Here is a 22,042-nt window from a genome sequence, read left to right on the forward strand (position 1 = left end):
GAACTCTTGCATCTTGCAAGGTATGAGGAAGTCAAAGTATGTCATCGTTTTCGATCTGAAACCAGATCCACAATATTCCTTTAGTTTCCTCTCGTTGCAATCAAATCTCTCTTGCTTGTTTGCTTTCAATTCATTTTCAGTCTTTCTTTTCTTTTTCCATTAGGATTCCATTGGAGTACTTGGTTGGTAATTCTCTCTTAGGTCAATCTTAGGGTATGTTATTTGCAGATTATAAAAGATACCTGTTGGTTAGTGCGATCTTTGACTTCTGTTTGTAATTCGATCACTCCATTTAATGCCTAAAATCTTTCTAAGGCACTTGAAATCAAACGCATCTAATTTCTTCTCTTGGCTGATTTTAAAATCAAAAGTTTCACTTCCATATAGCAGTGTGAACAAGATGTTATAAAATCTTAATTTAAATCTGAAGGTGAATATTTTTTTTTTCCAGATTTTGCAAAGTTGGTTAAATGCTACTATAGTCCATACTGCCTTCCTTGTTTATAGAGCTTCCTAAATAGGTGAAGTTGTCAACTATAGATGTTGGGGGGGGGGAGTAATAAAAAAAAAGTTTGTAAGAGGGCACGTTTTCAGTTTTATTAACATTGATATTAGAGACCAATGCTCCTTACTTCAGCCTGGACCTTGTTGACAATGTCTTGGAGGTCAGTGGTATTCGCTGCTAGTATAGCGCTATCATCTGCAAAGTCTAAATCAGAAATTTTCCACTTATTAACCTACATTTTACCTTGCTCCTTTGTTGCCTTTTTTTCATATGTAATCAGTGGTTATGGCAAAGAGTAATGGAAAAAGCAAACAGATCGCCAAAACCATCTTCTATTTGTATGCAACATTTGAAATTTGCATAAATTTACTTCATTGCAGTGATAACTTTTTCCGGCAGGCCATACTCCTGCAAGATCTTCGAGAGTGATGGTTGGTGAATGTTGTTAATGCTTTGGGAAAATCTGATGGTAAGAGGTTTTTGGAATTCAACAAGTTTCTCAATTATACGGCACAGTGCAAAAATTTGTTCTAGAATGATTTTGAAGCCTTTAAAACTCTGATTAAAATTAAAATTTAAAAGACAACTGTCAATTGATTCTACTTCTTTTAAGTGGTTACATGTGAGAGTAAAAGTATAGAATAGTTAAATCCCCCTCATGTTAAAAACAGGTTTCTTAATAACATTTAGAAAACCGTTCTTAACATGAAGTGGAGGAGAATTTATTAACTATTTTTGTATCTTCATCTATATAAACAATCTAAAAAAAACAAACTTGTAAACAGTCGAGCAAGGAAAACAATTTAATATAAGACAATTCTGTGTTTGCTATAAATTATGGTTATATTGAATAACTGCACTAATGACAGAAATCCAAATAAATATCACAATGACATTTATTGGGTGGATTTCTATCAGTATTTTTTATTTTTCAAGTTTTGAGTGATTCTCGAGACTCCAAAGGAGAGATCATCATGTCACCATCTTTGTTTCCGTTTTTACTAAAGCACTCAGCACTACTTGCATTTTGCACCAAATAAACACTTTAAAATATGCTAAAATGGAAAACTTATTCAGTTAGGTAAAAGTAATTTATCTTACCTTTGATAATATTTATTAGTTATGTTTCTTTACCATTTTTTCGTTTTGACGTAAAACAAACATTAAATAATTGGCTGGACCGATTGACCGGCATTGCCCCGTGGAAGCCTGCCCCCACCTCGCAAAAGAAGTAAACTATAGTTGTTGTTGGTAGCAGACTGAACAATTGCAGACACTGGCAGCCGTGGCCGAAATGAAATACCCTGGCTTTCACCGATGATTAGTGCTGGTTTGGAGTGATAACATGCAAGTACTGTTTGAATTTAAAAAAAGCAATTAAGGGAATGCGTAAATCAGTATGAGTTAATAAAATTATGAAAAATGGTCCATTAGAATAATAATGGAAAGTGAAAACAGAAGTTTTAGTGATTAGGGATTCTCATTGTATATGAACTGTTTAGAGTGATCGAAATCAGTGATAGCAGTCCTAGCTGTTACGTTTGTTGTTCAAGTCTTTCTCCTCTTTCCAACTTTTCCCCCAATAAAATATTAAAGTAAATTCCAGTTTTATGTTGTCTTTTTTTAAACTTGTATTACGACTTGTTTCACTTCATTTTACTTCTTTGAGTATTGTCATGTTAAGAATAGCGTTTGGAATAGGCATCCCAAACTCCCCATGTTAAGAACGGAGTTCGGAATAGATACCTCCAACATCCCCATGTAGAGAACGGTTTTCGGAGTAGATAACCCCGTTTTTTGTTGGGGGGGGGGTAAACAATTTCACAAATTTAACCATGATAATCATTGTCAACATACCGATCCATAAATAAAAAAAAAAAAAAAAAAAAAATGGGGAGTGGCATTGTCGGTAGAAGAAAAGTAGATTTTAGGTTTGTATGCATGCATACAAACCTGACAACCAGTGAATTACAGTGCATAATACAAGTCTTTGTATCTCTATAAGTACTTGTCTTCACAAAATTTGAATGAAATTTTCTTAATCAACATAGCTGAAAACCTTTAAAAGTCATCATTCTAAAGAAAATTGTGGAGGTTAGGTATGGACAAAAATAAACGAATGAGGATAGGGGGACCCAGTTTTGAAAGCCGATTTATCATAATTTTTTGTAGGTTTCTGAATACTTTTTGATTGTATTTGAAAGATTAAGGACTAAACTTAATTTCCCAAAGAAAAAAAATATTTGTACACGTGAAAAAAAAAAAAAAAAGCTATGAAAAATGTTTTCAGCTAAATTTTGAAGTTAAATAAATTCGTTGTAAAAATCCTTTTAGAGATAAATATTAGTTTTCTGGGTCTATTTCGAGTGTTTTTGTCGTTCACAAAACCACAACAAACCATACTTGTGGAGATACGAAATATATTGAGACAGTCGAAAAGCTGTCTCAAAATGACGTCATGTAATTAAAAAGAAGGAGGGATGCTGGGTTTCTCCCCACCCCCCCACCCCAGATGAAATCTGTAATTTAAAAAAAAAAAATTTTTGCTATTAGAATTTTTTTGTGTGAAAATATTAAATAAACAATGCTTAATTCAATGGTAATATCGGTAGTTTGAGAAATTTGTTTTTTTTTAGTTATATCAAATTCATTAATATGGACTTTAGGGGGTTTTTTTTCGTAATGTTCCTATGAAAATTATTTTATTTTATTTTTATTGTTACAAATTATGATGCTTTATTTATATAAAAAAGCAAAAATAAATTCTTGCGTTTATTATTTACTACTGAAAACTATAACTTTAATAAAAGGTATTTTTTGTTTAAACAAAATACATTTCCACTAAGATTTAAATAAAAATATTTCATTATATTCCGCGATCAGTATTTAATAAATATTAAACATTTTATTAAAATTGACTAATTTCCTGATTTTTGGTGAATTTTTAAGTAAAGGGAGGGGTCAAAATGTTTATACATTTTGAGCGTCGGCATTCATTTTACTCATACCTAGTGGAGGTGGATCTAATGTACAAATTTACCCCTCCGCCCATAAAAGGTTACCGTGTGTGCAATGCAGAGAATCCAGTAGATTATATTGCCAAAACATTTTAAATTCTGCAATGCAATAGTGCAGATTTAAATAAATTACATAAAAAAACGTAACTATGTCTGAAAAAATATAATTAATTACTGGAACAAATGTACAAAGCAAGCGAGCGAGAGAGAGAGAGAGAGAAAGAGAGAGAGAGAGAGAGAGAGAGAGGAAATAAATGTTTGTTGTTTTTTCTTCGGCATCGCTATGAAGAAATATAAAATTGAGAGAGAGAGTTGAGAATACATACAGAGAGAGAGAGAGAGAGAGGAAATGCAAACTTACGCCATTAAATGTAAGAAAATGAACACAGCAATTTACTCAGAGGGCAAAAGTAGGTATCATTGTGACGCCAAATTTGAATGGTACATTAGTGTCGGTTTAGCATGTTAATCCGAAATATAGGAATGGTCAGAGGTCAGCCAATCAGATTGAGTTGAATTAGTTTTGAATCGGAAAGGGGAAAGATTATGCTATGTCTAGGAGTTTATGATCCAATTACGAAGGGTGAAACCTCATATCTGGAAAAAGTGCAGAATTCTTCACGATGATGACTGGAGGTGGTAGGAGGACTTAATATTTAGAGGGAAAAATAGGAACTTGTGATCATGTTGCTCCTAGGATGAAATGTAGGATTTTATTATGACGACTACATGTATCTAAACGGACGTTCTAAAATTACATAAGATAGTGGCTAATAGCCTAGACATAATAAATTTGTATGTGGAATCTGTTGTTGCAAACCTACGGTACTTTGGTCCAGAGGGGAATTTTTGCAATCAAAACATTATATGTGGAGATCAGTCAATATAACGATACTGTTACAGAATTATTGCCAAATCTTATTCCGATTTATTTTATTCTAAACTGATATAACACATGATTGATGGAGCAGTTCAAACTACATAATTATACAAAATACTGTTAGAAACTCACTCAATATATGTTACCGTGACATAGACGGACATATGAGTTTTGTGAAATTATTTAGTTTGAACTCATTTTCCCAAACTTATCGCATTCAACAGCGAGCACGTCGCCATTTTTCTTTTTAAAATATATCGATAAACACTGCATGATTTTCGAAACGATTACACATTTTAAAGTGAATAAAATCACTAAAAACTTTTGCAGATAGGTAGAAGAGTAACTTATCTTGCCTTTGATAACATTTATTTGTTATATATTTGATTTTTTTTTTACCACTTTTTCGAATCTATGTATATAGTAACACAAACCCGATTTTTTTTTATGGTTTAAGTGTGCCTAAAAACAATCATGTTCTCGTCGAGTATTTTTTGTCAATATAAATTTTTGTCAATAAAATTTCAGTTTTCGATACGAGAAAACAGCACTCAGTAACAACGTAAGTAAAATGGGACCGTGCGTGCACACACGCATTTTCCGGTTTAAGGAACGCTCCCTGCGACGCGGACGCGTCCAACATTGTAGTCAGAGCGTATTTCGCAATAGGGGCCTCATTAACAAAGCCCCTTCCCTCAAGAATGACTTGTGAAATTTTCTTGATGTTAAATTGCACGAGTACCGATATTTTTTAAAATAATTGAAAAAATATCGAAATTTACTTTTTGGTAATTTTCCATTTATGCTATTAGTTTTTATTATTTTGCGCGCGTACAAACGCGCGCGCGCACACACACACACATTTGGATTTAATGGGACGATCATAGGAAAGAAAAGTTTGCTTACTTTGAATTTGAAAATTATTTTCAAATTCAAAGTGGCTAAAAATAATCGCTAAAAAAGAAACCAATAAATAAATTAAAATTTCTAAAATTAAAACAAAGTTTCACATTCAAATGACCTTTTTTATCGTTAGAAAGATGTTTTCAGTTTTGTTTTGTTTTGTTTTTTTCCACTAATCAATAATTATGGTATGGTCCTGCAGTCTGCACTTAATGATTCGTGCTGAAATAATAACGTTATTATTTAAAAAGCCATTCTTCACATGGAGAGGGGAGGGTGTTTTGTACCTATTCTGTACTTTAACCTTACAATTTTTTAGCAGAACTTTGAAATAAGAAAGTTTTCAAAAACAAAAAATGTGATTCATTTTTCTGTGTTACTGTTACGTAGTTTTAGTTTTCACGAGCGGTTGTTTACAAAAACATTTTTTTTTTTTGGAGGGGGGGGTATCAATTATAAAACTTGTACAACATTTAAGTCACCTTACTACGCGCGAACGCATCATGTAAGAATAGCATAAACGATGGCGGTGAGTTGGCACAAAATAGTGCGAGGGTTAAGGGGTTAATACCATGCACACGGTAAATTTGCGACGGGTTTGAATATCAGATTTACCAAAAAAACATATAAAACTTTAATTAAACTTGGCAATACGATTTAAAAAATAGCGCGGATCAGTAAGTGCATTAGCACCATAATTATTTTTCGTATTAACGCCAAATATAATTATTTCCGAAAAGAGTGGGGATAACTTACAAAAGAAATTGGCTTCTTTCATTAAAGTATCAATTACTAAAAATATCTTAATTTTTGTGCTTTAAAGACACTATCAAAAAAAAAAAAAGCAAATTGTCTTTAAATTAATTTATTTTAGGAAACGTTTAATAAATAATTCTTTTCTGAAAATAATTTTTGGTGCTTATGCACTTACTGATCAGTGCTATTTTTTTAAATCGTATTTCCAAGTTTAATTAAAGTTTTATGGGTTTTTTTATTCAATTGTAAGATTAAAGTACAGAGTACAAGAATAGGTACAAAACACCCTACCCTCCCCATGTTAAGAATGGCTTTTTAAATAACGTTATTATTTCAGTACGAATCAATAAGCGCATCAATACCCATTTGGGGGGGGGGAATCATCGAACGATAAAAATCAATTCATAAAAAAAAAGAAAAACTTTTCGAATTAAAGCATGCAGAATACGGACCGTGCGATTTCTTTTAGATAAGATTTTCAAATTCAATTTTACGGTATCTTGTTTATTAAATTGCGAGGTGAAAGTACAGTAGTTACACCCTTTCCTGCAAATGTTAAGAATGTATTTCTAAATAATGTCATTATTTCAGCACGGTCCGTGTTCTGCATAAGTACCTAAAGATGAAGAAAATATAACTTTGGATGAATCTGTATTTAAAAAATAGTTTAAAATATGCTTAAAGTGCTTTGACCTTTAATATAAATGATTTTGTTTTAATACGTTAAGAATAATACGTGCAACTAAACTTTATTTAGAAGCAAATATGGGAGGTGGGGTCGCACATGCCAGAGAGATGAAAGAATGGAATGAAGAATGAGAGAAGAAAGGAGAGAACGAGTTGACTTCATTTATTTACTTTGTAGTTTAAAGAATTTCGGATAAAAGCGCTATTTTCAATTTCAAATCAAAGAAAACAAATTTTTTTTTCTTAAGCAATCATTATTTTATAAGTAAAAACTTAAAAACAAAATATAATAATAAAAACAAACCTTATGTGAGGGGTTGGTTGAAGCATGCGTTTTTCACGTCCACAAAATTTATCCGAAGTTTATAAATATTCTTATTTTTTTCGAACTTAAAAAAAAAGGAGTAAAATATACGTTCGTGATCGTAACGATATTAATGATAAATCAGTTTCTAATAAATGAGGTATTCGGCAAACAATGACTTTTTTTTTTTTTTTTAAATTTTAATCACACATGAAGCCGGGTTAAAGAAAAAAAAGTAAAAGTACAACAAGAGTAATTTGATTGGATTGCCGGAAATAGTATTAGAAACACATGAGTCATCCGGTGTGGAATACAACGTCACTTCCGGTCCGGTCATGTTAAAAAATGAAAATCCTGTTGATTTTCATTCATACTTTATTTTATTACAATAAGTAGTTTTTTGTTTTGCAAACATTTCATTCAAACGCAAAACAAAATATTTGTCATTCATGCATATAGATTACGTTAACATTTTGGTGATTTTGATATAAATATATTGATCTTTTTAAATGTCACTGTAAATAAATGAAAAGAAAGATGAAATCAGTTTGTCTTTCATTTGCCTTTCTATTTGCAATTTAGAAATAGACTTGTTGAATCGATCGCCTTATGTAAAACAAATATAAAGAAACATTTGAACATATTAAATATTTTCTAGGAAAGAAGACAATATGGTGAAACAGAATTGTGTTAAAATTAAAATAATCATTCAATTAAAAAATACTAGCAAATAATAATTAATAAGATGTCCATTTTCAAAACCAATATGCAAATTACTTAACCTTGCAACCAATATCAACTGCCATTGTTCTACATGCATCAAGTGTAGATATAAGAAGCTTTAATGGCTGGACAGTAAATTTTATGTGGTCGACACACTAGGATCATCCATACCAACATTGTCAGCATTTAATGTTATGACGATGAACTGTGCCGTGTATGTTCAGAAAAAAACAAACAAAAACATCAACAACATTTGATGCATCTGACAGATGTGATTGCATTGGCGAATTCCAGAAAATTCAAAAGCTTACCATCACCCCTAATCTGCCATGTTACATAGACCTACTAAGAAAAATATCAATAGCAATGTGAAATATTTATTGCTTCTTAAATGCCAATCATGAAAGAAAACAGAATATGTTTAATATTCAAAGGTGAGAAATCAGCCTTTTACCCAATTAGCAGTGCATCTGATCATGGCTGAATTAGACCAGTTGGAGTCACAAAAACTCATCTGTCATAGTGAAGAACTAACTAATAAGGGATTCAAAGACTACTGCATCACCCAACCACACAACCATGTACACAAAGAGTCAAAATTCCATCAGACTGCTTTAAAAAAACAAAAAACTAAAGAGTGAAGTGTCAGAAACATCCCTATTTTGATCCCAAGTGTGCAATCTACATGCAATGTGATGCAAGTCTTTATGGAATAGGCACAGTGCTTCTACAACCAGATTCAGTTGGCGAGTTAGTGCCTGTTGTATATGCAAGCAAGAGCTTAACACAAACAGAAAAAAATATGCATATAAAAGACTTTTTGGGATTCGTTGGATCATGTTATCTAAAACAATTATGTCATTGATTCACAATGTATTTAGGTTGCATTAGAACATGTGTGACTATAAAACTGACTGAGCTTTAACAGTTTTATTTTTATTGATTTAAATAGAGACATTGAGCAATTTACAAGATCATGCAACATCTGCCAATAGCATCAACCATTGAAAATGTCAGAACCACTTATACAACACAACATTTCAACAAAGCCATGGAATGCAAGAGTCAAACTACATCAGTTTTCACCAAGCACTCGTTATTATTTCTCAATATGCATACTCATTAATTTCTTAACTTCCAATATGCAAGGGAGGCAAATAATGACAAGACTAAATCTCTCCTCGCTTTAATCCTTTATCCTTGAGTGGCTCTTGGCTTTGATAAGTAGTAATCCAACAGTAAAGTAAAATGAAAATGATCTTCAGATGGATGGAAATAACAGATTTTGTGACATACATTTGGCACCTTGTCGACTCAACAGGAACTTTGTTGACGCAAAAGTCTTTCTATACAAGTGAACAAAATACAGTTAACATGATTGAAGTTATGGGTTTTAAAGGGATTATGTGCATTTAAATCCCTCTAATTCAAAGGTCATTAAAGGTCGGAAATTTTCTACAATTTTGAGAATCTACTTAATGTAAGATAATTTAATTTCTTCGGGCTAAGATCAAAGTGTAGTATCTGTTCTGTTCTCAGTCAGAGCATGAGAAATCCTTCTAGACTGAGATAATTTTAATTTTTATATCAATCTAGAATGTCCTTTTATGTGGAGCTAGATTTTCCACATATTTAAAACTAACCTAGAATCTAACTCTGATATTATAAAGGAGGCATGTGAATAGGAACACTTATTCAAATCACATTAAAATACGAAAAAAGGTGTAGCGGGAAGTTTTCATGCTTTATGATATAAAAGATAAGTATGACTCCTTAATAACAATATGCATAATAGGGGATCATTTCTATTGCATTTCAGTTTCGTATGTTTTATAGGCTAAGCTGAAATACAATTGGAATGATACCCTCTTATGCATATTGCCATTAAGGAGTCATACTTATCCTCCATATTGAATGAACAAATAAATAAGCATACATGTAATTATATAAATACCAAACTATAGTTTGAGATATTTATTACTTCTTAAATACCAATGATAGAAGAGAACATAATTGTTACCTCACAAAGGACTTTCTTTGTAGCTGAAAGAAAAATCTTATTTTCTTTTTTTCTTTTCCTAATAAAATTGTTTTTTGTTTCTATCTATCAAGTTTTTCTCTTTTCAGTTTTTTTTTTTTTTTTTTTGCTTTTATTTGCCTTTGTATTGGTAACGTTTTTATTCGTCAAAGTGATCTTCATTGGAAGTGATGATAATAATTTTGACAATACATATAGAATTTTGAAAAAATTGTAAAATGGATCCAGTTATGTATTTTATCTAGTCATCAGAAAAATATGTTTATTTTTGTTTTGTTTTTTTCAAAATTGTCAATAAATTTGAGAAAGACAATTTTTTTACCTAAACCACTGATAAAAAGAAAAATATTACTTGCATTATGAAGAAGAGATAAATAAATAAGATTATAAAATATTTTCTTATGCTTGAGTTTGTCTGGGTGTGTGTCAGATCACTGCTTCCACTTCGAAAAAAACAAACAATGATTATGTTTGTTGGCAGAAACAGACACGTGACCAACAATTCTTGTAATCACCCTGCGCACGCATGCTTAACGACTTGCATTTTGTCTCTATCAATCGAGGGAACACACACATAAGACTTGACTTTTCACAAATAAACAAAAACAGCAGACGTTTAATTTCAAACTGAAATTAATATAGACACAGTCAATAAACGTGAAATACTTTTGATTGTAAAAAGTTCGGTTGGAAATTAATTTTATTCATTTGTTTGTTTATTGGCATCATTCCTGTAACTTCAGCACTGTTTCAAAAAGAAAGTGCTTTCTCAACAAAGTTTTTCCAATATGGCTAGGGAGCAGGATTGTTCTCTTCTTGCTGAGTCCCAAAGATTAGTGCATTTTGTTTTAGAGTTTTTTCAGGGAAGCATTTCTCTTGCTTCCCTGGTCTGTTTACCCCTGTTGGGCCATTAACTGTTCTCTTTATTTCGATTTTTTACAGGTTGTTCTTTTTTCAAGCTCGACTTAAGCAGCTGGCTGGTCTGTATCTGGGGTGGTTAGAGTCAAATCTAACAGAATCTCCAATCAGGCTAAATCGGCAGGTCTTGAGCTGGGGAGAGAAGAGAAGGAGAGGAGAATAGCTGATCCACGTTCCAGAGCAGAAATGGGGTCCAGTTCCCACAGGGAGGTTTTGGCCCAATCCGGGGGGTCAGGATCAGGGCCGAGAAAAGATTTACCATCATGCGGTCTGGGCTCCATTATAGTGCCCAGCCTGGGTTCTGCTGCCCATGTCTCTGACACAGACATTGGAACAGTTCCAAAAACAAGACCAGAGACCCCTCCTAGTGCTGCCCACCAGCACCATAACGATAGAGGTGTTTGTTACACTAGGCAGGTACTCCTGTAGTTTTGACACTGCTGTCTCACACAGTTGTAGAATTAGGCCAGCTGGGAGAAATGATCCGGCTCAGTGGGATCGACGGAGGAGGGCTTTAACTGTCAGCCCACTTGCTCATAGGAGGCCAGGATTCCTAGGGTCAGGAATGAAACCAACTGGTTCTGTCGATTTCTCCATTTTGAGAACCACCAACCCGAATCAGGCATCAATGGGCACAGTGCCAGGCGACTAGGGACAGACAGTGAAAATAATAAACCAACTGGATACCAACTTCAACTAATCACTGGACGGAGTCCTGAGGTGTAGCAGCAGCAACAGTAACAGTGGTGGAGACAGCAGAAGCAAAAAGCTGTCACAGAAGTCTCGTCCCAGGAAGAAGATGGGGGCTGTTCAGTCAGACCAAAAGAGTAGGACATGTTGGTTACACTCAACAAGGAGCAGATGTCATCCTAAACAAAAAGATTGGCCTTCACTGCTGAGGAATATGCAGGCTACAACTCAAAATTCTATGAACTCGACTATCCCACTGGGGCAGAGAATGTCACCCCCTTCAGCCGGTCGGTTGAGACGATCGTCGACCTCAGAACTCTTCCACTCCAATTACAGCAGCCTGAAAACGACCCGACTCTAGCGGTTTGCAGCTCACTATTTTCGTCCTTCCAGTGACCACTGCCGGTGATAATTCTTAGCCGTTTTAATGTTGCTGGTATTGGTAGTGACAGAATTATCAGTTGGTCGTCTAAATTTATACTCCGGACCTGACGTTGTGTACTCACTTACCGGCGAACATCGCCGATAAGAGAGCCGTGGATTTTAGTGTGGTGAAAAAGGAAATAAAAACGATTCCACACACGAATAAACAATTAATCTGGGTTTATTCACAATAATAATGGTCTAATAATATTTCAGAGTTTGAAGGAAGTTGGCTGTAGCTATTTTAAAACGGTAGCTTGTGACTCGAGTTCAGATAAGTTTTTTGGCCATTGGAGATACGTGTTTTAAGTCAAAAGCCATCTCTGCCCGACTTTAACACCATCTGAATTCACCAAAATTGAATTCTCTCTTCTCCTTCTCTTCTCCCCCTCCTCTCTTCTCCTTCTCTCTTCTCCTTCTCTCTTCTCCTTCTGTTCTTTTCTCTGTGTTTGAGGAATATATACATATCCATCAATGCCCTTTAAACATCACGAGTTTGCATTTGTTTACAACAAGAAAACTTGCCTGGCATCAGCTTTCAAACCTTGTTTTCTAAAATAAACAACCGCCTGTCATTTCATCTCGAATTCTGTGTTTCAAAGTAAACAGCCAGCTCACTCCAAACTCTGACTGTTACAACAATAAGTATCTCTTGACATACTTTTTCCTTTGTCTGTTCTAACCAAAGAGTCATTTGATCGTCCTATTTTTTGTTCTTTTGGCTCTTTATCTATAACGGCATATCAACCCCATAACTTGGTTACATACCTCCCCCACTTAAAAGAAAAAATATTGGACTCAATATTTTTTCTAACCCACTTCTTCTTTCTGGGCCTTAATACCATGGCTCTTTGTGGTTTTACAGTTTATAATAGTTCATCAATTGGATTCGTTCTTAAAGAAAAAAACTGTATCATTCTCATTCATGCACATGCAAAAAGTTCTCTTTTAGAGTTTAGCGTTTTTCAAATCTGCTTTCAGTTCATACGATTGTCCATAAACCTCATTAATTTTTTTTTTTTTTTTTTATATATATATATATATATACATATAAACATTTCAATGCATGCAACTATTTAGTCAATAGTCCATTTTTCCTCGGATTTCATTCCATGGCTCTTTCTTGGTTATCCGGCTTCTTCACATATGTATCTCCAACGTTGGTAGGGTATTAGATGCGGGGTTCACTGGTAGTCTTGATTCTGTACCAGATTGATCAGGTCTGGTGTTTTTATCAGAAACCACGGTAGCGTCCCTCACTTCATGCTCATCCCTATTCATTTCAAACAACGAATGGACTTTTCCTTTTAAGCGCTCTAATTGAGGGTTACTCTCGTCCTTATCTATTTTATTAGCATCCTTTCCAGCCCTTAGGAGACTATTGATGTAGCTAATTCTCCTTTTCCCATACACTAGAAAAGCTATTATCATTATCACGACCAAGATGATTATTGTAGGATTTAACCATTTACTTACTTTTTCCCATCGCCATTTTTCTGGTTCATTACCATCCTTCACTGCTCGTAACTCATCTAATAACTCGCTCATATCGATCTTTCCATCCAGTTTCAAAAGAGGTGGAATTTCGCAAGCTTCTATCTTCGGAAATTCCTTAGTGATAGGTGTCCATACCTTTGACCAATTTACACACGGTATTCTAGTTAATAACAGAAAGTCATTTCTGAGTTCAAACTTCTTTTTAAATCTGTAGGACGGCAAGATCTCTAGAGTTGGGCCAAACACTGCGCAACTCATAGGTAGATCTATAATGGTCATAGGTGGATGAATAAGTATTTCCCCTTGTTGCCGTCCCTTACAGACTTTCGACAACTTCCATTCACTAGTTGAGGCAACTGCCCAAACACCATCAGATAGATGTATAGCTTGGGGGGTTAGTATATCAATCGACACCTCTGCTCCACAATATTTATCGATCCCCTCCTCATTACCTTGGAATAATTGAACTACGCATAACTTGTGTCCGTTAGTTGCATAGATGGGACTTTCTACTGCACAAACTCTTAGTGCATTCATGCTACACGCTAGTGCTTCGCTAGGTGACAACACTATGAATTTGGTTCGGGCTGGGTTAAAAGCTATTCCTTCGGTTTCAACTTTGTACCTTGCTACTGCTCTCCTCTCAGTGACATTAGTAGGAAATGGTATCGGTAAATTAATTACGTTAAATACTTCGAAGTCGCTATTTCTATCCAATAAAGGTAACTCAACCATTACGTAAATCTTATCATTTTGTAACATCGTAGCACAACTCAAGGTTTTATAATATTCCCATAGACTCTTCTTTGGATCTACTGGTAAGCGTAAAGTATGTGGCAAGTCTGCCTGAAGCATCTCAAGTATTGTTTTTAAGTCTTTGGGGGTTATGATGCTCGGTGACATGTGCGCTAATGAAAGTAAATCTAATTGTGTCCTAACATGTTCCATTGCCACTGTCAATAACTGAATTGATGAGTCGAGTTGGTTTGTTATCGTCATCAGTTCCAGTATTTGCTTAGTCACAGCCTCTACCATACTTATTCTTCTAGCCATAAAAGTCAAACTTTCGTTTAGGCTGACGACTGTATGGGATAGCCAGTTTATTCTTTGTCTATGTTCTGTCAGTTCGTATCTAGTAACGTTCACTATTGATAAGCTTTCCTCTATGACGTGCTTTATCTTCTGTTGATTTTCCTCTAAACTGCTTATATGCCTTTCTAATACTTCTGTGTCACTCTCCGATACGGTCCCGAATAATACGTGTAGTGCTTTACCTACGAAAGGAAGTATAGATCTCTTTCTAACTCGTTTTTGGGTCCCATCTGCTGCTAGCAATCCAATATCCCTAAAATATCCTCCAATGTATCGGAGTCTTTGTTTCATCTTATCTAACCGTCCTCCTAGTGATACAAATAACGCTGTATTAGAATTTATCCCAAGTTTTGAATGATTTTTTTGCATCTGCAGCTTTAAGTGCGCTGCTAAGTTAACTTCGTCTTCTAGTTCCATTTGAACCTTCCGATACGCTCTCAGATCAATGACGAACGTCAGGATCCACTTAGAATGAGTAATCGTTACCTCGCTGGTCTTCTTAAATACCGTACTGTGTGTGTGGCGCAACGCTACTGTCAATACAACCATCACCGCCATCATCATTATTAGACGCCGCATCCTACAAATACACATAGTAACGTTCCTTTATTATTTGTTCCATTTTATTTTTAGTCACTCAATTCCAGTTCCATAAATAATTAACGAAAGAATCAGTTTCATCCTCTTCGTCTTTCTTATCCTCTTCATCGCTATTTGTAACTTTCCCCGTTTTAGAGATAACATTGATAGGTCGTCTTACACTGCTTTGCAAAAGTCTAGGTCCCCTAACATCGCCTATTACCTCTGGGGGCTGTGTCAACGGAATCGCATTGCTCTCTGATTCTTCAGCCCTATTCTCATTACCAGCCTCTCTATCTCTCAGTACCGATAGTGGAATATCATCTTCAGATTCCCAACCTTCCGAATCTGGAGGCGTAGTTGTTATCTCTGTTAGCGAGTCGGTATTCTCTACCTCAAATTCTAACTCTAACTCCTGTTCATCCGCTACCTCATCAGCCCACCTATCCGTATCTTCCCAATCTCCTTCCGGATCTATCAGGGTGGCTTTCCTTACAGGTCTATCTGTCTGTATATTAGGCATTTTCCACTCCCTAATATTGACTTCGCTATCCTTTATAGCCCCTTCTATCTCACCCCAGTTCGTCACCGCTGTTCTAGGTGGAATCTTTAAATCTTCACGAGACACAAGATCCACTTGAGTGTGCCTCGTGCTACCTAACATAATCTCTTCCTCCCCAAGGATTAACTTTGGAGGGTCGAATTTTAATACAGCTTTCCCCTCTCTCAGCCAGTCTCCTCCCAGTATCACGTTGTGGGTCATTTTTGGTGCTACATACAATGTGTGGGATGTCTCAGTCTCGCCCACCTTTATCTTTACTTCCAGCATCCAATCTAATCTAAATCTACCCCCATCTGCCTGAAACGCGTTCACTTTAGTCGACATAAATCGGTCGGCAGGGAGTCTTAGTCTTTGCAACTCTAAAGAACTAATGACTGAGACTTCCGATCCGGTGTCTATCAACGCTCTGAACGTTCTGCCCTCTATTTCAATGTTGCAGGTGAGTTCGTCATCTTCGGACCATATTTGACATAACCTAATCCCATCTCTATCCTTATTCGAAGGATTCTTAACCTTACTTTTCCTCTTTCTACAACTGTCCCACAAATGCCCCACTCTTCCCAAACCCCTGGCATGTCTCCTTCTTCTTTAGTGGACAGCTAGTTGCTGTGTGCCCTCTTTCCTTACACTCGTCACACCGTATGAACTCTTTCGCCTTGCAACTTTGAATTAAGTGTTCTTCACTGCCGCACTTAAAACACTTAGGCCTCAGCATGCAGGCCCTCTTTGGATGTCCCGGGCGGCCACAGTTGAAACAGTGCACCCCGTCTCTGCACTGGTAACTATAGTGCCCCTCTTTTCCGCAATTGTAGCATTTTAATTTTAAAGCCCCATCTATGCTTTTCCGGACATTCTTATCTCTCCTAGAGGTCACCCGCCCTTTTGCTATTGGGGCAACCCTAACTAGTTTAAAGATTTCCTTGTTGGAATCTTCTTAGGGGACGTGAGTTTTAATTTGGGTCCGGGTGGATTCTTTCTATCCCTATTCCTACATTCATGTGCCCTGTGCCCTTCTTTCTGGCAAACAAAGCACACTAGACCCCTCTTAAAGTTGGGATGGGGTATGTGTCTCCCCCCTCCCCTTAAGTCCCAGTGTTCTGGATTCGAGGCTTCTTCTTCCCCACTCTGGTGAAGCTCAGGGCACTTTGCTCAGATGTGTCCTCGTCGACCGCATCCGTAGCAGACCTTCAACCAGGCTGTCTGGTTCTCCTCTAATTTTCCTAATCTCAGGAGAAGGGCTTCAGCTCTTCGAGCCTGTGCAAAGGCCTCCTCCAACGTGTTAGGCTGTGCCCTTGCCACGTCCTCAGGCAACAGGGAATTGCTCAAAGCGTCCATGAAGAACTCTGCCAGCTGGGCCTGGGTAGCCGGATCATTTCTCCGATCTTGATCTGGGTAAGCTACCTTAGCGAGAACTCTCATGCGTCCCTCTAGGTAAGCGATGGATTCGCCACCCCTCTGCCTCACACCTACCAGCGCTCGAGCTGCCTCCGTTCGGCTCAAGTGACTGCCGAAGTGCCGCTGGATGTCATTTTCAAACATCTTCCAGTTGGTTTGGGATTTGTATTTATCCAAATACTCTCCAATCCATTCTGAAGCAGCATCCTCGGTGTAGTCGTATGCCAGTGAAATCATATCGGCATCCGACAGGTTATAGATGCACCCTTTCTTCTCTATTGCTTTGAGCCAGGGTCCCAACTCCACAGCCAAACCTGTGAACAGTGGGACTCTAGATCCCGTTACGTTAAGTTTTGGGGTTAGCCGTCCCCCTTCTTCAATCCTACGCCCTAACTCCTCTACAGACCTACCGTTTTCATTGGTCATGGTAGTAGTCCTAGCGCATTACGTATTAAATAACAATAGACAAAGCAAAAAAAAATATAAGCGCTCTTTGAAAAAGCCAACAAGAAATCCAAAAACGAATACCGATAAGCAAAAGAAAGTGATAAGAATGAAAATAAGGTGGTTTCCTACCTGATCGCTGAGATGTTGTTGGTTCTGCGCTGCTTTTGTTGACTCGCTTGTTGGGAGGTCCCACCTGTTGTAAACAGTAAACCTCCTGTTTTTTTTTTTGCTTGGTTTTGAATCCATCTGCCTGGTTAGCTAACACACCTTCTTCCTGATTTCGATAATCCTTGGTCAACGGCCACCAAATGTCACCCCCTTCAGCCGGTCGGTTGAGACGATCGTCGACCTCAGAACTCTTCCACTCCAATTACGGCAGCCTGAAAACGACCCGACTCTAGCGGTTTGCAGCTCACTATTTTCGTCCTTCCAGTGACCACTGCTGGTGATAATTCTTAGCCGTTTTAATGTTGCTGGTATTGGTAGTGACAGAATTATCAGTTGGTCGTCTAAATTTATACTCCGGACCTGACGTTGTGTACTCACTTACCGGCGAACATCGCCGATAAAAGAGCCGTGGATTTTAGTGTGGTGAAAAAGGAAATAAAAACGATTCCACACACGAATAAACAATTAATCTAGGTTTATTCACAATAATAATGGTCTAATAATATTTCAGAGTTTGAAGGAAGTTGGCTGTAGCTATTTTAAAACGGTAGCTTGTAACTCGAGTTCAGATAAGTTTTTCGGCCATTGGAGATACGTGTTTTAAGTCAAAAGCCATCTCTGCCCGACTTTAACACCATCTGAATTCACCAAAATTGAATTCTCTCTTCTCCTTCTCTTCTCCCCCTCCTCTCTTCTCCTTCTCTCTTCTCCTTCTCTCTTCTCCTTCTGTTCTTTTCTCTGTGTTTGAGGAATATATACATATCCATCCATGCCCTTTAAACATCACGAGTTTGTATTTGTTTACAACAAGAAAACTTGCCTGGCATCAGCTTTCAAACCTTGTTTTCTAAAATAAACAACCGCCTGTCATTTCATCTCGAATTCTGTGTTTTAAAATAAACAGCCAGCTCACTCCAAACTCTGACTGTTACAACAATAAGTATCTCTTGACATACTTTTTCCTTTGTCTGTTCTAACCAAAGAGTCATTTGATCGTCCTATTTTTTTGTTCTTTTGGCTCTTTATCTATAACGGCATATCAACCCCATAACTTGGTTACAAGAACACCACCATCGAAGTCACCAAAGTTGCGAACAGCAACAACACCGACACCCTTGGTAGCAGAAAAAGAGTGGGGGCCCTAGTTTCAATTGGCACCAGAAGACTACCATCAGTTGTTCAACTCGACATACAAGGAGTTGACTGACGGTAATGTTATAAAGGCCGTGCCAGGAGTTGTGGATAGACTGGTGAGAAGGATAGTATCGCTAGTCACCACAAAAAAAAAATCTTAACTGGGGTGTTGAAGGAAACAATGGTGGAGATTCTGGGTGAGCTCAAGATCCTAGCGACATGTGTCGAAGGAGTTTCACCATGTGGGACCATCTGCTGCCGGAATACATGAGCAGGAGACATACAAATATCCTGATCATGGGCATCCTCTGTTATATCGACTCCAAATAGCTCGGAACTGCAATGAACCAGTACAAGGACATCAAAGCCATTCTCCCGATCTGTGGTCCCCGAAATCTTATGATAGGAGACTATATAATTAAGATGCGCTTGGACTGGGAGGGTTTCCAGAAAATCCCAGCCCTGCTCAGGGGTGATATCTGGACGATGGGCATCATCATCGAGGGCCGAAAACCCCACTGTTGGCACTACCAACAACAAGGCCATATGGCAAGGTACTGTCCTAAGTGGAATCCTCAAGCCACAACATCAACCGGAAGAACAAAAAGTGTGATACCAACAGCCCCTAAGACGCCAGCCAGACGGGGCAATACAAGAGCAGCAGCAGCAGCAGCAACTACAGACGGCTGGAGTAAAGTTATCAAGAAGACAACAAAAACTGTGAAGCCTCCTTCCACAAGAGAGCAGCCCCCTGAGGTACAAGGTCAGCCAGTTCCCACTGGGTTACCAAGTCATGCATCCACAAACAAAACAACAAAAGAGTTGTAGAGTGGCCAGAACTTGAAGAGGAAGAATCTGGTTGGATTTGGAAGGTGAGCAGGAAACCAGTGAAATGAAGAGTGGCGAACAGGCAAATATGGCAGAGAGCCAAGGCCGGAAGAAGACTAGGAAAGACAATAAGAAAGACCAAGGAGGCTGGATCCCGTTCCCTGTCTCCAACGAATGTCTCGTTCCCTGTCTCTACGATTCAGATCCCCCCAAAACCCCAACCCAAACCTCCTCTGCTGAACTGAAATCCCCATCACTGTGATTCAGCCCCAACCAGTGCCTGCTCTTTATCCCCAGACAGGCTGGCGTATCTCCGTATCTTCAATAAAGAGAGAGAAGACTAGAAAGCTCCCCTTTTTACCAGGAGATCAGATATGCAATGCTGACCTCCTTTACGCTGACACATACATCACACAATATCATAGGGGTCTGCTGAAGCCTTTGCAGCAGCTTGACAAAGTAGATAGGAAAAAGGGCATTAATCCCCAAAACTTGCCAGACACCTCCTTAATAAAGACCTTCGTGCGTCTCATGAGAGTGGGATGCACAAAGGCGCTAAGGAATATGGTAGATGAGGACAAGGGGGCGATTTCCAAGATTAGGTTGGGGAGGAGGGGAACAGCTCCCTCAATCAGCTGGCAGTTAAGTGTGAAGGAGGATCCCTATTTACGCCCACCCTTATTTTTATAGGACCCTCAAACTGACTTTCCCCTTGGATGTCAGAGCAGAGGAATTGCACAAGACAATTTTGTGACTCACTATGATTCCGTTAACGATCATCACCTGTTGTCGGGGCATTACAATGTTTTTCGAGGGGGTACAAGGGCTTTTTTTTTTTTTACATAGGCATCACCACTTATCAAAGGCCACTCCAGGATAAGGGTTAAAGAGTGTACAGTAGAAATTAGACAATATAGTAATCGTTAGTAATGGAAATTCAGTAAATTTGTTAACAAGTGGAACAGCTCAAGAACTTGTTTACATTAGACTTGAAGACAACTATATTGTAGTCAGCTGGAAAGCAGTAAAACGGAAGACAATTCCACAGGCGTGCAGTTCTAAGAAAGAAGCTTTATTCATGGAATCTACGTTTAGGTTTAGGCACAGATAACGAGTGGGGGGAATTATTGATAGTGTTTTCAGCTAGATGAGTGATTCTTGTGAAAGTTTGGCGAGGGGTGACCATAGACTGAAGCTCAGTCGAACACTTTCCATGAAAATAACGATACAGCAGACACAAACTCGCAACATCTCTTCTGTGAGGTAGAGGTTACAGAGAAGAGAAAAGGATATCTCCTATAAGGCTATGAAGTCTATTTTGAACTCTATCAAGGCAGGACAAGTCCTTTTTAGCAGCTCCTGCCCAGATGTGGCAACAGTATTCCATCCTTGGACGTAGCTGGCTCTTATATAGATAGAGAATTGCATCAGCAGGGAGATATCTACTGGATCGATAGAAAGATCCCACCATTTTTCCAGCGGCCTTGGCAACAGATTGGATGTACGTGTTCCATTTAAGATCAGGAGTAAAGGTAAAGCCCAGTAGTGTCATCAGCATAAATGTCTACAAATGATGTAAGGATGTGATTTGGAAGATCATTAATGTAGATCAGGAAAATAGTTGGGCCCAGGATGGATCCCTGAGACACTCCAGCATTAATACTGTGAGCTTCTGATTTTTGCCCCTCAACTACTACTCTTATGAACGTATCAGAAAGATTTAATAATTGAGAAGACATTTCCAGCTATACCATAGCTAGAGATCTTGTGAAGTAAACCTTCATGCCATACCCTATCAAAGGCCTTAGATATGTCAAGAGCAATTGCCCTAGAAAGGTTGCCTCCGTTGAGAGATTCACTAATCCTATGAGAGATAACTGTAAGCACATCTGCTGTAGATCTAGCAGAATGGAAACCACATTGTGTGTCACTAAGAAGGTTATTTTTGCTGGATGATTTAACACAGATTCCAGCAACTTACTCATGACGCACAGGAGACTTATTGGCCTGTACTAAGAGGGGGATGAGCGATCACCAGAATTCTTAAATACAGGGCATACTGATGAGATTTTCCAGGGTGATGGGAAGCAATTGTCCTTATGACAACGTTTAAACAGTTTTGTAAGTATGGGCGCTAGTTCTGGTTGAAGTTTTTTGAGTACTATAATTGGAATACCTCTATGCTGTCAGAGATAATTATAGTTCATCAGAGCATCCACCATTAAAATACTTGTAAAACGAGCAGAGGGATGCAACATTTCATCGGTGGGACAGGAGCTGAAGTTTAGATGACATTTCGGGTCCTGTTAGGTTGGCAACTCTCTTTTAGACCCTGTCAAGGAGCAAGAGACTAGTAGCAGATGCACCAGCCCAAATGTGACAGCAGTACTCCATACATGGGCGAATGGTGGCTTGGTACAGGATAGTTTCAGCCATAAGTAATTTTTTAGCATGATAGAGAGAGCCCACCTTCTTTGCAGCAGCCTTAGCAATCTA

The sequence above is a fragment of the Euprymna scolopes genome, chromosome 25, assembly GCF_053919585.1.
Source record: "Euprymna scolopes isolate OS-2025 chromosome 25, ASM5391958v1, whole genome shotgun sequence".
Taxonomy (NCBI): domain Eukaryota; kingdom Metazoa; phylum Mollusca; class Cephalopoda; order Sepiida; family Sepiolidae; genus Euprymna; species Euprymna scolopes.